The following is a 16,081-nucleotide window of genomic DNA, read 5'->3' as shown; positions in this document are numbered from 1 at the left end:
TCAAAAGACTTAAGAGGCAACTCGATCGTGAAGTGTGTTCGTTTGAATCTCCTATACAGTTCCACCTGAGATACAAAAACAATGTAGGTTAGAATCCTTGAAAATGACACAGAGATGACAGCTTCAAAAGTTACAATAACCAGACCCAAAAGTTGAGAGTAAAGTACCAAATTTGAAACTAAGAATTCAACTAGTAAAGATTTCAGCCCAGTACCAGCCTCATAGACTTTGTACTGTGCAAACAGTACCAAAGCCATTGTAAATTACCAACATGAGTGCTTTGGGTACTCATTAGCCTTAGGTTTTGTAAGGTCATTGGATAAAGTACCAAAGTACCAAATTACCAAAGTACTAATGACTTGATAATGTGCAAATACTACCCACAACATTGTAAAGTGCAACGTTTGTAACTTTGGGTACCAGTCCCAGGGACTTGGTACTATGCAGATTGTAGAGTACCATGATTGGTGGTTTGCGTGATGTACATCTATAGGTTTCAAAGAACCATTTGATGAACTACCAAAGTTCCAAAGCCTCAGTGACTTGGAAATGTACAAATACTACACACAACATTGTGAACTACTAGTTTGGGAGCTCTGGGTACTCTTAAGTTAAGATTACCACAACCAAAGAATGCTACAAAGATACATGATAATAGCAGTCCCATGGACTTGGTACTGAGAGATAGTACCCAAGCCATCCTAAAGTACCAAGACTGGTGGTTTGGGTGCTATACAACTCTAGATTTTGAAGAATCATTTGATGCACTACCAAAGCTCCAACGTCTCAATGACTTGGTACTGTGAAAATACTACAGAAAGCATTGTAAAGTACCTGGTTGGGAACTCTAGGTACTCTAAAGTTAAGATTACCAAACAAAAAAACACTACAAAGAGACATGATAATAGAAGTCCCATGGACTTGGTACTAAGAGATAGTACCCAAGACATCCTAAAGTACCAAGATTGGTGCTTTGGGTGATGTTCAACTCTAAGTTTCAAAGAATTATTTGATGAAGTACCAAAGCTCCAACGCCTCAATGACTTGGTACTGTGCAAATACTAGTCTCCTTTCACAGAAGACTCAACAATGGGTGCATTTGTAGTGGAACCGGCATTTGCAGTGGAACCACCTCTTTCTTCTAAGCCTCTTTGGCCTTCAACTTAGGACACTGCTTGATCAAGTGATCATTAGCTTTACAATAACGGCAACGCATCTTCTTTTTTCCCTTGTCACCAAAATTTCCAGAAAAATTTCTTCCAACAACATCATTGTAAAGTGCCAAGTTGGGAACTCTTGGCACTCTAAAGTTAAGATAACCAAACAAAGAATATTACAAAGAGATGATAATACCAATCCCATGGACTTGGTACTGAGAGATAGTACCCAAGCCATCCTACACTATCAAGATTGGTGCTTTGGGTGTTGTTCACCTCTAAGTTTCAAAGAATCATTTGCTGAAGTACACAAAGTTCCAAAGTCTCAATGACTTAGTATACTGAAAATACTAGCAACAACATTGTAAAGTGCCAAGTTGGGAACTCTTCGCACTCTAAAGTTAATATAATGAAACAAAGAATACTACAAAGAGACACGATAATACTACCTCAAGAGACTTGGTACTGTGCGGATAGTAACCAAGACATCCTAAAATACCAAGATTGATGCTATAGGTACTATATAGCTCTAAGTTTTGAAGGGTCATTAGATGAAGTACCAAAGTTCCTCATCATTGGTTCTAGTTTTTGACAAGTACCTAGGTGAGAAACTTCTGTCATTGTGAGTTGAAGGTGTTTTTTGAAATATCAATTGGGTATGGTATGCAACAAACAATACCTAGACCTTTGTAAATCTTCAAAATGATGACTACCTTCATTGGCCTCAACATATTGCCACCAGAGGTAGAATTGCTCCCCTTGAAACTATGTACATGGCTGCATAATACCAAATTCAAACCTATTCACACTATACATAATCCAAGTAAGAGGCAACATTAACAAAAATTGATAGGATGTACCTAAGAGTCATCTAAAAAATGAACCGGATGTTTCACAACACTCTTCTCTTCAATTCTAAATTTACAAATGTCCTTTTTATTAGGAGAGACCCTAGCCTTCAATGACCAGAAGGCATAGACTATATCCCTTGTTATAGAATTCACATGGGTCTCGCAACGAAGCGATCTTTGACAGGCAAACAATGGTAACACTTTATCCTCATCTTTCATGTGTAGCCAAGAAGTTTCCATTGCAATGTTCCTACAATGAACACCTAATAATGTCACAATTGTGGATTGATTCTCTCCTAAGCCACCTATAGTATTTAAAACCATGCTCAAAGAGGTTTTCTTGACAAAAAGTTTGTTTGCAAAAGGAGGGACCTTGAGCTATATAAGTGTATTGTGGATGCTAAAAACAAGACCGGAATTAACATCGATCACTTGGAGTTTTGAAAATGTATTGGAGGAGTTCCTAGACGAGTTCCTTTTGCTTGCTAGCCAAAAGACCTCGTGTTTGGTTGCGCCAACATCGGGCCCATACTAAGAAAATATTCTTCCTTGACTTGCATGTTGAACCTCTCCCGATGATGTTGGGCACCCTTTCGTTGCTCCTTTGTTGATGCTTCTTTACAACCCAATAATATCTCATGTAAGCAAGGTTTATGAGACATGAAGTGGTTGGAATGCTCATGATTGGAGTAGTATCCATTTCATGTTCAATTGTTGGCTTTTAGGCATCAAAAGATGAGAAGCTCTCTAAAATTGGTATCTCCATTGACCCGTGCAAAACTATGTACACCTCGCGCCCACACACACACACACACACACACACAGAGAGAGAGAGAGAGAGAGAGAGAGAGAGAGTCTACTATGGCTATGGTCTGGCTGCTCATACCATGGCTAGCCACTAGCAAGACTAGGAGACATTGTCTCTATTGTAGATTTTCATTGGCATACAATCCGTGGGCATGAGAGCCATGCACGCGTGCGCACTCACACACACACACACACATGTAGAGAGAGAGAGAGAGAGGTATGGTTTTTACACGCTCCCTGTACTTCCCTGTCCTCCCCCCTACAAAAAAGAACCCCACGTCTTGAATGACTCCACCCTTCAGTTTTCTTGTTGCCACAAATTAAAAGACCACCACTTTGTAAGTATACATATAAAATAGAGGAACTTGATTAAATAATACTTCATTTTTTTTCAACAATAGATTCACCAAAGGTTTGTTGGGTCAAGAACACCACATTTCTTACCACCAATGCCTGCTTTCACCTTAGTAGTTCCTGTTACCATACACATGTGGTAGTGATGTCTGTAAACATACTTAGGACCACCGGGGAATTTTTTTCCGCACTAAGAGATTTTTTTTCCCGTGCATTGTATATACTTCCATAATTCTAGGGCTATCTATATTTCCATTGCACACCAACTTTATACTCTCTATTTTGTGCCTTGAGCTTCCTTTGTCTTCTCCAAGCTATGTGTGTTTTCTTGCAACCCTAATTCCAACAATTGGTATCAGAGCAGGTTGCATCCTCTCTGGCTTAGTCGCCAGCAGCTCCCAGCACATGCCTACTCCTTTTCTCAAATTTATGTGAGCTTTGGCATGCATTTGTAGGTTGACAAAAGTTCTAGGAGAAATCAAAGAGCTCAATCTACTCTGATATCTGATTTGGACTCATTTTGACTTTCCTTTCCAGTACAGGTAGTATTACACAAGCTATTTTGTCATTTTGTGCAAAACTTCTATCATTGCTATTGTTTGCATAACAGTTCCTTATGGTGTTCTATGATTTGTGCTATACAACATGTGTTGTTCCCTCTCTCTATCTCCTCTTTTTGGGCAGTTTTCACATCAGGTTCAGCATTTACCATGGCTAACAACAACACAAATGTGTTCAAGAGGTTTGCTGCTCAGGACAAATTGAATGGGGACAATTACCCTATGTGGGCTTATATGATGCAAAAAGTTCTTGTGTCAAAGGGAGTTTGGAACATTGTGTAGGACATTGATGTATATCTTGGTTCTGAGAAGATAGGCGATGTTGAGGATGTGGTAGGTCTTGCTACTGTTAAAGTTGTTTTTCCTATGGCAGAACAAGCTCGTTGGGATGTAAAGGATGCATAGGTGCATGTTTTGATTGTGTTGTATGTAAAGTGCACCATTACTCCTCACATCTATTCAGCAAAATATGCAAATCAGGCTTGGGATATTCCGGACGGTCTTTATGCAAGCCGCAATGAGGCAAAAAATTGCATTGCAGCGTAAAGACCTGGAGTCGAAGATTATGCATGAGGAAGATGATATAGACACCATTTTTGCCAATGTCCAATATATCAATGAGCAACTTATTTCTACAGGTGAAGTCATTTTAGAAATTTCCCTTGTGGAGACTGTTCTTGATGCCTTTCGAGCCTCTTACCAGAATTTTGCTAGTACTTGGAGATGTATGACCCAAGGAAATCCTGAAGTTGTCAAGCTTGATGCATTGTGTACATTGCTCTTGCAAGAGTCCCTTTCTAGAAAAACAGGACTAGACAGCGTGTAGTTGAACTGGCTTTTATTGCTGCTCAAAGAAAGGGTGGTAATAGAAATACAGCCACTTCTTATGGTTCTTTTGTAGATGGAAAATGACCGGTTCCTAGTGCTTCTGCTGGCAACAATTTTGTTTGGAAATTCTGGTGATAAGGGAAAAAAGAAGATGCGTTGCCATTATTGTAAAGCTAATGATCACTTGATCAACCAGTGTCCTAAGTTGAAGGCTAGAGAGGCTAAGAAGAAAGAGGGTGGTTCCACTACAAATGCTAGTTCCACTCCAAATGTAGCTATTGTTGAGTCTTCTATGAAAGGAGATTGTGATGCTGATGTTGATGTAGAATGGGCTTTTAGTGGAGAGTGTACCTATAATCCTATTCTTTATGGTGCATGCATGTAAATTGCTGCAGATTTACATGTGTGGTATTTTGACAGTGGCGCTACAAGGCACATTACCTGACATCGTGATTTGTTCACCCCTCTTGAGTATGTCCCTCATGGGAATTTAGTTACTTGTCCCAACACTACCACTTATCCAATTTAGGTTGCAAATGGTAGTTCTTTCACATATGTTGATGAACTTTATGTACCTAATATCTCGGGGGGGTCATCGTTCAGCACCCCCCTATATAAAGTGCATTCGTGGGGTATTAAAAAACCCCTCTTTAAATATGTCTTAATTAATAAAATGACCCCTTATTTTAGGACTTTTTTTTCCAAAATTGAATATAAAAACCCTTTATTTCAATATATTTCTGTTAAATTGATTAAAATTTTTCATTTTTAAACCCCTTACCGCTATGGTTGAGTGTGTATGGCTCAGACGCCTTATCGCTAGTTTGGGTGTTGGATAGGACACTACCAACACAATCTACAATTACAGTCAAAGTGCATTAGCAATTGAAACGAACCCAGTCTTTCATTGTCGCACAAAGAATATTGAGATGCATTACCACTGTGTCAGGGAGAGGCTCTCAGAACGATCAGCTTGGCTTATGTGCGAACATAGGACAACCTTGCAGATCTTTTCACAAAGGCATTATCTCATGAGAAGTTTGAAGCTTTCCACAAAACTTTGGGCTTACTCCCCTTTGTGGATTGATCATGTCCTCAGGGCACCACATCACTCTAGGGGGGATTTGTTACCATATAAATGTGGTAATGATGTGAGGAAACATACTTAGGACCATCGAGGCATTTTCTCCCTCACTAGGAGGTTTTTCCCCCTGTGCATTGTATATACACCCATCATTCTAGGGCTATCTATCTTTTCATTGCACACTAATTATGCACTCTGTATTGTGTGCCTTGAGCTTCCTTCGTCTTCTCCAAGCTGTGTTTTTTTTCTTGCAACCTGAATTCCAACAGTTCAACTTACCTTTCAAGGTAATTGTTAATTAAGATATATATATATATATATATATATATATATAGAGAGAGAGAGAGAGAGAGAGAGAGAGAGAGAGAGAGAGAGAGCGAGAGAGGTGGACAATATTAAATAATTGAGAGGAAGAGAGGGGGAGAAAGTCCTAACACCATTGGTTATGAAACTTAAACTTTTAATAAAACTAATCAATGAAACTAAGCTAAAACACATAATAGTATACCATAATCTCTATAGTTATCCTTTATCTTTCAAGGAAAATGGAGAGATAGGCAGATAGATTGAATTATCATCCATGGAGCTTTGGGACCAAAGACAAAAGCATTACAATGTGACCTTCTAAGTAGGTCCATTAGATACATATCACTTAAGGACTGAGGGTCTGTCAATAAGGTGGGAAAGAAAGAAACTCTTGGATGGTGGACTTACCCCTCGGTATACTTCCCATTTACCTTGTTTTTGTGCTTCATGGAGCTTTTTGAGCTCTTGTTTTTCCATCTTGAGTTGATTCGTGTTAAACTCTTCAGCAATCAAAACATTTGTTCCCTTGCGTAGGTGGGTTTTGCACAATAGTCACATATGATCATCTTTGTCCTTGAAAGTCAAAAGGTACTGCTCTGGTGGAACTTGTCTATGTGGGTCATTGATCCGAGAAATGGCTTTCAGCTTGATAATGATGGTTCACAAAATAGTGTTGAGCTTGATAATCAATCTTCAAGTGTATCATCGGTGGTGCACCATGGTGAGGGGAGCCCACCAATCTAAACATTGAGGGAGTTCTATTCTTGAAATTTCTGTTCTCAAAGCTCTGTCATCAGGCAGGTCTGGACTTTTTGAATGGCTGCGGAGTCAGCTTGGGTGACGTTAGCTTCAAACCCTTTGACTTTGTCTGCAACGAGATTGACTATAGAGTCAAAGCTTGCCTCGAGATTGCTAAGGTGCACTTTGAGGTTGCAATTCTCTTTCATAAGTTGATCAACATTTCTTTGAATCTATTTAATCTAGTTGTGTTTTCTTCGTACTGCTACAATGGCCACAAAACTAGGCCTGCTCCTTGCACTCACCTTCTGGGTATTCATGATGGGATGTAGCTTCAATATGACCTAGCTATAAACCAGGACTATTTAACACTTCAAAAGGGTTTTACAAAGCTTTGTTATGATGGGCTACTATTTTCCAAGTAGGTTTGCACACCTTTGTCTTCGATTTATAGAGCGAGGGATTGCAACTGCTATTGTGTGAGGTGGTTTTGTGAGAGAGATTGAGCTTGAGGCCCATTGGTTATGCAGAGGGGAGTGGTTATGCAGAGGCTAGGGTCGGCTTGAGTTCATACATGGTAGGGCACGACAAGGCATAGGTTAATGACTTTTGGGCTGGCTTGAGTTTGTGTAGGGCATTGCAAAGGCTAACGTCCCCCATAGGGAAGCCCCACACCCATAGGGAGGCTGAGGGAGGCACAAAGCAGAGATGAGGCTAGGGTTGTACAAAGAGAGAGAGAGAGAGAGAGAGAGAGAGAGAGAGAGAGAGAGAGAGAGAGAGAGAGAGTGAGAGAGACGATAATGTTGAAGAGAGAGGTAGAAAGCATTTTAACTGTTGTGATTGAATTTTTTATCAACTTGACACATAGAAGACAATGAAAATATATGTTGGTTTTTTTAGTGTTACTTGCTATTACTTGATCTTCATAAATCCATGTTTCATTTAAGAGAGAGAGAGAGAGAGGTAGATACACCATAATCCTATTTTTCATACATGTGCTATGTGTTCTATATATGTACCATATGTGTCCTATGAGTTCTATATAGCTACCTAACACGCACATACACACACACACACACAAACGTGCACACACACACACACCTACATAGAGAGAGAGAGAGAGGACAGGTACCATAATCCTAGTTAATATATGTGTGCTATGAGTTCTATCTTACCATATACACCTACACAGTTGTCCATCTATCACACATAGACACCCACACATGCAAAAAACTGATTTTCCTTTCCTTGTATTCATGCCTTTTTTTAAAGTGCACGGGCAATCACATGTCTAGAGGAAGATACGTCATAATGTGGCTTTGGTGTTTGACGTGTGTATATGTAAGAATTCACATGCATTTCAATTGTCTTTTTCAAATTGAAAAAATCTAAAAAAGTACATAAAGCAAAGTTTCCATTTTCTCGTTGCATAGAAATGTTTAAGTGCATACATCATAATTGATTTGCACTTCATTCACGTTTATTGTAACCAACAAGATTATTTGGCTTCTACAAATTGTGTTAACTATTTCATGTATTTTGAATCTCAAAACCTTGTAGATTTGTTAATATGACCGATTTATTTAAAGCAACTCAAACCTCTGAAACCCTGAAACCTTGTAGCTTTATTGAGGCATTCAGTTTTTTCACAATGCTCCTTAAAGAGGGTACAATGTCACCTAAGTCACGATGTTGGTCATAGTGTTGGCCCCCAAGAATTTCCAGGACCTCTATCCAAAAATTCCCAAGAAACTCCAAGTCTTGTCTTTGACTTGACTCAATCGGAGGAGCTATGGCTTTTTGTAAGTGCACTTGATTTCCAAGATCTTTGAATGGGTCTCGTTCATTTCATCATGCAGCTTCCATGCAATTTCACCCTCAACTTGAACCTCAAAGCTAAGTGTTTGAAGTATCTCCACAATGCTCGACTGAGTTGTCTCTACCCGCTCTGTGAATGTCTTGATTTCTCCAAAGATTTTGAGAACTTGTCTCTTTGTTAGCCTACCCAATGTTTGGGCTAGCATCTTTGCACCATAGTACACACATTACAAAGAGGAAGAGGTGTAACAATGGCTTCATCATCATTGGTTGAGGTACATACTTCTATATGAGAGGAGCTTGCACCAATGGCTGCAGATGCAACAAATACAAATGTAGTGCAAGCTAGGTCCATTTTACTACATATAGATACACATTGAAGAACGAGGAAAATAAATACATATATTTATTGAGAACCAATATCTCTATTATCTCTATGCTCAAAATTGAACCACTTCTTGGTTCATGCTTATGTTTATAACTACTATTCACTCTCTTCTTCTTACCACAATGAGAAGAAATCCAATTTTAAGGGTATTTCAAGTACTTCCTAGGTACCATCACCTCTATATGTGACACCAAGAGGTCATTGACTCATTATCTCCAACATGTTTTCAAAAAGTAGTACATGATGCATGTGTCACAAACTCTTTTAAAAGGAAAATTTTGCAACAAACGGCTCTCTAAAACCTATTCAAAGGGGTACTAAGAATAGTGACTGGAGTTTTGTGAGTTTATCTCATTGTATTCTCCTTATCTCATCTATTAGGCATTGAAGTTTACCAACTTGTAGGAATAGGGGATGATGAAGAAGACATTGTTAAGAGCTCAAATTTTCAGACATTGAAACAAAGGCCCTCTCTCATAGGGGTGGTAAGGTAGTCACTAAAGTTTATGAAAATTGATCTCAACGTATTCTCCCCATCTCAACTATTACGCTTGAAGTTTACCAAATTTCCCGCATAAAACATAATGAGAAGATGTGTTGGTTATTTGCTAGACACTCCACATGAGTCACTTATTGTCCATAAATCTATGTTTTTTGAGAGAGAGAGAGAGAGAGAGAGAGAGAGAGAGAGAGAGAGAGAGAAAGAGTTTTCTTTTATTCTCATGATCTTGACTATTGTGATTGAATTTTATCAGCTTGCATGCATAGGAGACAATAAGAATTAGTTTAGACCTCTCTAGTAATCACTCTAAGGCAATTGCCAATCTCTTCAAGTGGGAGACCCTATCATTGGCAACAAAGGGCTCCCTATTCAAAAGGGGCATCATGTATATTATTACTACACACATACACACACACACACACACACATAGAGAGAGAGAGAGATACAGAGATAGAGTAATCTCTTTTTTCTACTTCAAAAGAGAGGCCTTCACTTTCCTTCCTACTAAGAGAGAGAGAGAGAGAGAGAGAGAGAGAGAGAGAGATAGATAGATAGATAATTGTGATTATATTCATTTGAAGATCTAAATCTTTCTTGGTTTTTGTCACACACACACACACATAGATAATTGTGATTATATTCATTTGAAGACCTAAAGCTTTCTTGGTTTTTGTCACACACACACACACACACACACACACACATAGTGTATTACTAAAGAACCCCTAGAATATTTTGACACATGCTTTCTAAGCTTCACTATACTGGGTCTCCACCATGGGAATTGGGCCTTCTAAAACGCAAGTAGTACGTTAATGAAAAAAAGGTGTTTACTACCTTCTGTAAAACCGGCTATCAAGGTGATAGGGTAGTTTTTTCTTAGTGCATCATAGGCGTCCTCGCTGTCTGAGGAGGGGGACTCTCCACTCATGGCGCTCTGCTCATTACATGGGATTGGCCGCCTTCCTCCTTCTTCTATTTAAAGATGTGAAGGTGAAACACTACCCCTCACTTAGCTATGTTTGTTGTTTTGCTTGCATAAAGTAGGAATGTGTCTTTTTTACACCAAAGTATGGAGCTCGCAACCCAAGTTACTCAGGTTTGCCACTCTGCTCATGCGTATTTCTTTGCAGACCTACTTTGATAAGGGAAATATCTATTAATGTTGTTGTAGTAAGTTTTGAAGGTGTGGCTCTTTATGTGGATTTCACTCAGTATAACACTACCTGATTAAGGTTCTTTTGGTCAGTGAGTATATATGGTGATGGTGTTTTGGCATGGATTTGACCCCTCTACTGGGTTTTGGGTTGCTAGTAACACTGTGTAGTTATTGTTATTAACATTTTGAGATGGTTTTGGGGTATGATATACAAGCTGTTGTTGTTTAAATTCTCTATAAATTATTATTTTTTTGGGCTGCTCTACATTAACACTAGTTTTTTAGGGGTTTGTTGCCACTTGACTTAGCATGGTAGTACTCTGTCAAATAGTAACCAGTCATACTATGGGGGATTCTTGATCATCAAAATTCTTTTTGATTTACTTGTTACTATCGCTTTTATATAGGTTTTTCATCACTATTGTGAGAAGCCTAGATAGTCCCTGTGTATTGGTTGGATATGGGTACATACATGGGGTGATGTTTTCTGTCCTACTGCATGCTGATATTGAATGATTTTTAAAGGTTCATAGGTGTGTTGGACCCAACTGCACACCGTGTCTGTACTTGTTCATTACCCTATTGATTGGGATAGGATTTTTTTCTCGAGAAAAAGATCCTTCTATTAGTTACTGAAAGTGCCCATAGGGCTACAACCACCTCTTCAAGAGAGGGCTACAACAACCATGGTGGGATATTCTCCCAATGAAAAAACGAGCATATGTACAATGGGGCTAAATCAAGAGATGGGGGGAGGGAAGAGCCACACAAATGGTCAGTAATGCCATCGGAATACACCCTGGACTATGGTGTAGAAAGGCCCATGACGCTAGAGTCGAAGAAAAGCCTCGCGGCGCTCTCGCATGCGGTCAAAGCTGCCCTATAGTCCCTGAAGCTGTCCTCTGAGAGTATGGATCAGCTCTAGCCAGAAGTCACGAACAATCTCTGCTGGTGGCACAGGGCAAGTCTCAAAGATGTAGAAACAGCGGGCCCGCCAGATGAACCAGAGTGCTAGGTCACTGATGAGCTCCCAACACTCCTCTCTCTCACTGCACCACTCCTGCGGAGTAAGCTCTGTTAGCAGGCTGAAGTGTAGGTCGCCCCTCCTGTATTACTATCATCCTGCTGGTGGAAGATAGCTCAGACTGAAGTCGGGACTGAAGTGCCCAGACTGTGAGGGTGGACCAAGCTGCTGCCCTCCAAGTGTATTCTCGAGCAGTGGAGAGATCAGGCATCAGCCGAAGAAATTGTAGCCACACCTGCTGGGCTGAGGGATAGTCCCAAAGACAATGACACTGACTCTCCACCAAATGGTCACAAGCTACACATGCGACCGAGAGACCACTATGCACTAGCCAACTCCCTACTGTTGTAGCTCTGTGTGCGACCAGCCACACTGAAACAAGTTGACTCGCCTCGGCTGTTTGGAGTCCCACAACCTCTCCCAAAAGGCTACCAAGAACTCAACTATTAGACCCTCCTCCTGCCACTGAGGTGCTGCAGCGGGGCGGGCCTCTCTTTGTGTTTCTAGTATATGACGTCCCAGTCAAATAGTGTACTGAAAGAACGGGACTGATGGGTGGTCTGCAGAGGACAAGGGGTCCCTCCATAGCCACTCACCAGGATCCCACTGTACTCGTGCCAGTGGACAACACTCCCAAGCCCACAGCCTCCAATGTCCAGTCTCAAGAGCTGTTGGTCAGGGTCTATGATGCAAGTCCTCCCACATATGCCCACTACTTGGATCCTCTAAAAACAGTACTCTGCTACATGCGGGGCCTCTACTGCAACTCGCTGTAGGAGTCCCCCACCCTAAAGCTCGAAGAATAGGGCTGGGACAGTCTTTGAGCAGGCCCTTAGTGAGATGAGAACCTCCAATCGTGTGAAGGCTCCCATCCACACAGGTGCTACTGGCTCAAGAGGTGTGAGCCACTCAACTCGAACTCACTCTGAGATGTTCTGACACATGCTCTACACCCCTCTCATGACCTGTAGTAGCTGGAGCCCCTGCACCTCCTCTGACAAAATTGTGAACTCTACCCAGTCATCTAAAGAGTGCCCTAGACCTGCTGCCATGGGACCCTAGGAAACATGAGGCCGACTACCAACCACGTGGCCTCTCTAAGTGCTAACCATGGGGTTCCAGATGAGGGGCTCTTGTAGGTGCTCCTCCGTGCACGCCCGGCTATCTTTGCTCTAGGGCACGTCGTAAGAGCTCCCAAGATCGAAGCAAACTAATAGAGACAAGCGGTCCTCCAATCTCCTGCTCAAACCAACTCTATGCATCTCTGTAAAGATCCATCTGGTCGAAGGTTGCCAACGGCCTCCTGATTAAGGCACCCTAGCACGAAGCTGTTGTAGCTAGAACTCCTTCCAGGGCTCCTCACCTGGAAGAAGTCCTTTGATGATGAACTTCCCAAGAAGTGTTCTGCTCTATTGTGCTAGATCAATGATCCCAAGCCCTCCCTGTGAACAAGGAAGAGTGATGACCTGCCAAGCCACCTTGGCTCGGGCTATCTAAGTGTCACGTCCTGACCAAAGGAAGTTGCGGATCAGCCTCTCTACCTAGCTGATACAAGAACTCGAGAAGATCTAGCCGGAAGTGATGTACCACATAGTCGCCAACAGCACCTGGTTGGAAACTACTACTTTGCCAGCCAAAGATGGTCGTGCTGAGCTCCAATGTAGCAATTTTCTCCTGATAGATAGGAAAAGGGGAGCAATCTGCTTCTCAGGAGACAAGTCCAACCCAACTTGACACCCCAAGTACCGAATTGTAGTCCCTAGGGGAATCCACCTGAAACCCTCTCCTGGCATCCAATCTGGCATAGGAGCACTACCAACCGAGAAAGCCACTGTCTTTCTCCAGTTGATCAGTGCGCTCGATGCACAACAGAAGGTCTCAAAGCCTGCTCACATCTGTGAAGTTTGGCCTCCTGGCCATCTAAGTACAAGGCTGAGTCGTCGACAAACTCAGCATCCAGTAGCTCATCTCCCTGAATAGGGAGTGCTAAGCCCCGTAGACCATTCTACTGTGACACCAAAAACCTACTCATCGCCTCTGCATAGAACAGAAAGAGGAAGGAGGCAAGAGGACAACCTGTCTGGCCCAGCTTGTAAGCATGAAGCGATCACCTCTACCTCATGCCAAAAGTACCTGACTAAGAGCTTGTATGTACAAGGCTGACACCCCTCTAATCCAAGCATCTAAGAAGCTCATCCTGTGTAGAGTGCCCTCTAGAAAGTCCCAGTCAACTCTGTCGTATGCCTTCTCAAATTCGAGAAGAAGAATCACGAGGTCCTTACCACGGAGCCGTGCTAGGGCAGAAGCCTCCCAAAAAGTAAAGATGTTGTCAAGGATACTGTGTTCCTTGACAAAACCTGTCTGGGTCCCATGTATAAGGCTCTCTAGAAGTGGCTGAATCCTCAAACTCAGAGCCTTGGTAGGAATTTTGTAGGTTGAGAAGAGGATGGTGATGGGGCACCACTGTCGAATCTCATCCAAGGAGCCACCCTCCTTGGGAATGAGGTAGATCAAGCCCTCACGCATGTTGTCAACCATCCCTCTTGTGTGCAAAATGTACTAAAAATCACTATAGAGATCTGGGCCAAGCAGGTCCCAGTACTCCAAGAAGAAACTAGGAGTCAACTCATCCTCACCTGGACAGCTACCACGGGGGAGGGCCCTAAGAGCCATGTGTAGCTCCTTAAGCTAAAGTGGCAGCTCTAGCCTCTGACGCATCTCCTCAGTCACAAGACAAGGCATCTGTGCCCAAACCTGCTCCCTGCATGCATCCTGATGCTCTAACTAGGGCTCTACAGACAGTGATACACACACTGGGGAGTCACTTATCAAAAGACTCCTATATCACGTGCGTTCAAGAGGTTATTAATAATACCCCAATATACATACTATACTTACATTGTGAGCCTATTTTAAAAACCCCCACCTCCCTCTGTTTGTATACATTTTTATAAATTTTGGCATCCTCTCCGGTTAACTCACATGATATCATACACATTCTAAAAAGTGACCGCCCCGGGGACACACAGTAGAAGTCACTAGCAACTGCACGCATATCCTTGGGCTCAGAAGCAACTGACCCGTCAGGCCTCCTCAACTAACCGACTTTGGCATGCGAGTGCCGAGGTCCCACTACCTCAAAGAAAGCACCAATCACTCTGTCACCCACCTGAGTCCACTAAGATGCATGTCTATGGAAAGCAAACTCATGTCGCCTCTCCTCTATGCTAGCAAGCTCCTATCGAGCCTGTTGTAACTGCTCCTACAGCCAAGGACTGTCTCGATGCTGCTCTTGCATCCTTTGTAACAAAGCAATGCCCCGTCTGAGACGCTCCTCCGACTGAATCCTGCATGTTCATGCCCTCTATCTAGAGATCCTCTACCCTCTCTTTGAGTTCTGAGTCCAACAAGACCCTCTCTGGGATGCGAAGCATCGTGCTCCCACTTCTCTGCCTATCTGCCACTATGAGGATCACTGGTGCATGGTTGGAGAAGGAGGTACCTTCCAGGATTCCCATCGACCCTCCCAAGTCACTGAAGTGGTAGTGTAGAAGCGATCTATCCGCAATAGATTCACTCATCCCACTCTGCGGTCCGATCAAGAGAAGGAAAGACTGTCTGGGGGCCTCACAAAACCAGAGTGCTGCCACGCATCCAAGACCCTCAGAGTCATACAAAACCTCTCCCAAGCTGCCAATTCAACTTCATGCACAGTAGCATGGCTGCCACCAATCCTATCAGAAGGGTCGTCCAACATGTTGAAGTCCCCTCCTATGCACCAATGTTCTGCCTACGGGCAGAGACTCAACAATCTGTGACCAAAACTCTGCACAAGCACTCACCACATTGGGTGCATAGATGTTTAGGAAACCCACTAGGCCACATTGAATCTACATAGTAGTCCACTGAGCCTTGCTTGGCACAATAATCCCTTTGCCCACAATGGCCTGCTGCAATGAGTCCACATAGTCATACATACCCCACCCTGGATGCCTCCAGGTCCAAAATCAACTAAGTGTCATATCGTCCACGCAAAATATGACCACATCATCGAATGCGGCTCTCACATAGGTGGTGCTCCTGAATAATAAGGAGATCAATCTCTCCTCCCACAAGGCAACGTTGAAGCTCTTGATGCAGTCGGCCTAGGGCCCACATAGTCCCTCCACGTTCCATGAGACGATCCTGATGGGGAGCGAGAGAGAACAGATGATGCCGCAGCAGCTAGACGGGCTATCTTTGAGGCTCGCTTTGATGGGGAGTAATTCGCATCTGAGCGTCCTCTAGATAGACGTGACTGCAACAAGTGTCTAGTCCAAGCCTAAGCAGAGCGAGCCATATGTAAAGCAACCTCCTCTATCTAGGAGTCCTCATGAATGTATACATAGCATGGAAAGAACTGTGTATTAGCAAAGAAGTAAATCACAATGTGCCTACATCCTAGTGAGTCTGGAGGTGTCATTGAAAACTTGGCCAATGGCCACAAAGTCTGTAGCATGTTTGTA

The sequence above is a fragment of the Adiantum capillus-veneris genome, chromosome 28 (assembly GCF_014529385.1).
Source record: "Adiantum capillus-veneris isolate H3 chromosome 28, ASM1452938v2, whole genome shotgun sequence".
Taxonomy (NCBI): domain Eukaryota; kingdom Viridiplantae; phylum Streptophyta; class Polypodiopsida; order Polypodiales; family Pteridaceae; genus Adiantum; species Adiantum capillus-veneris.
This window is presented reverse-complemented; position numbering follows the sequence as displayed.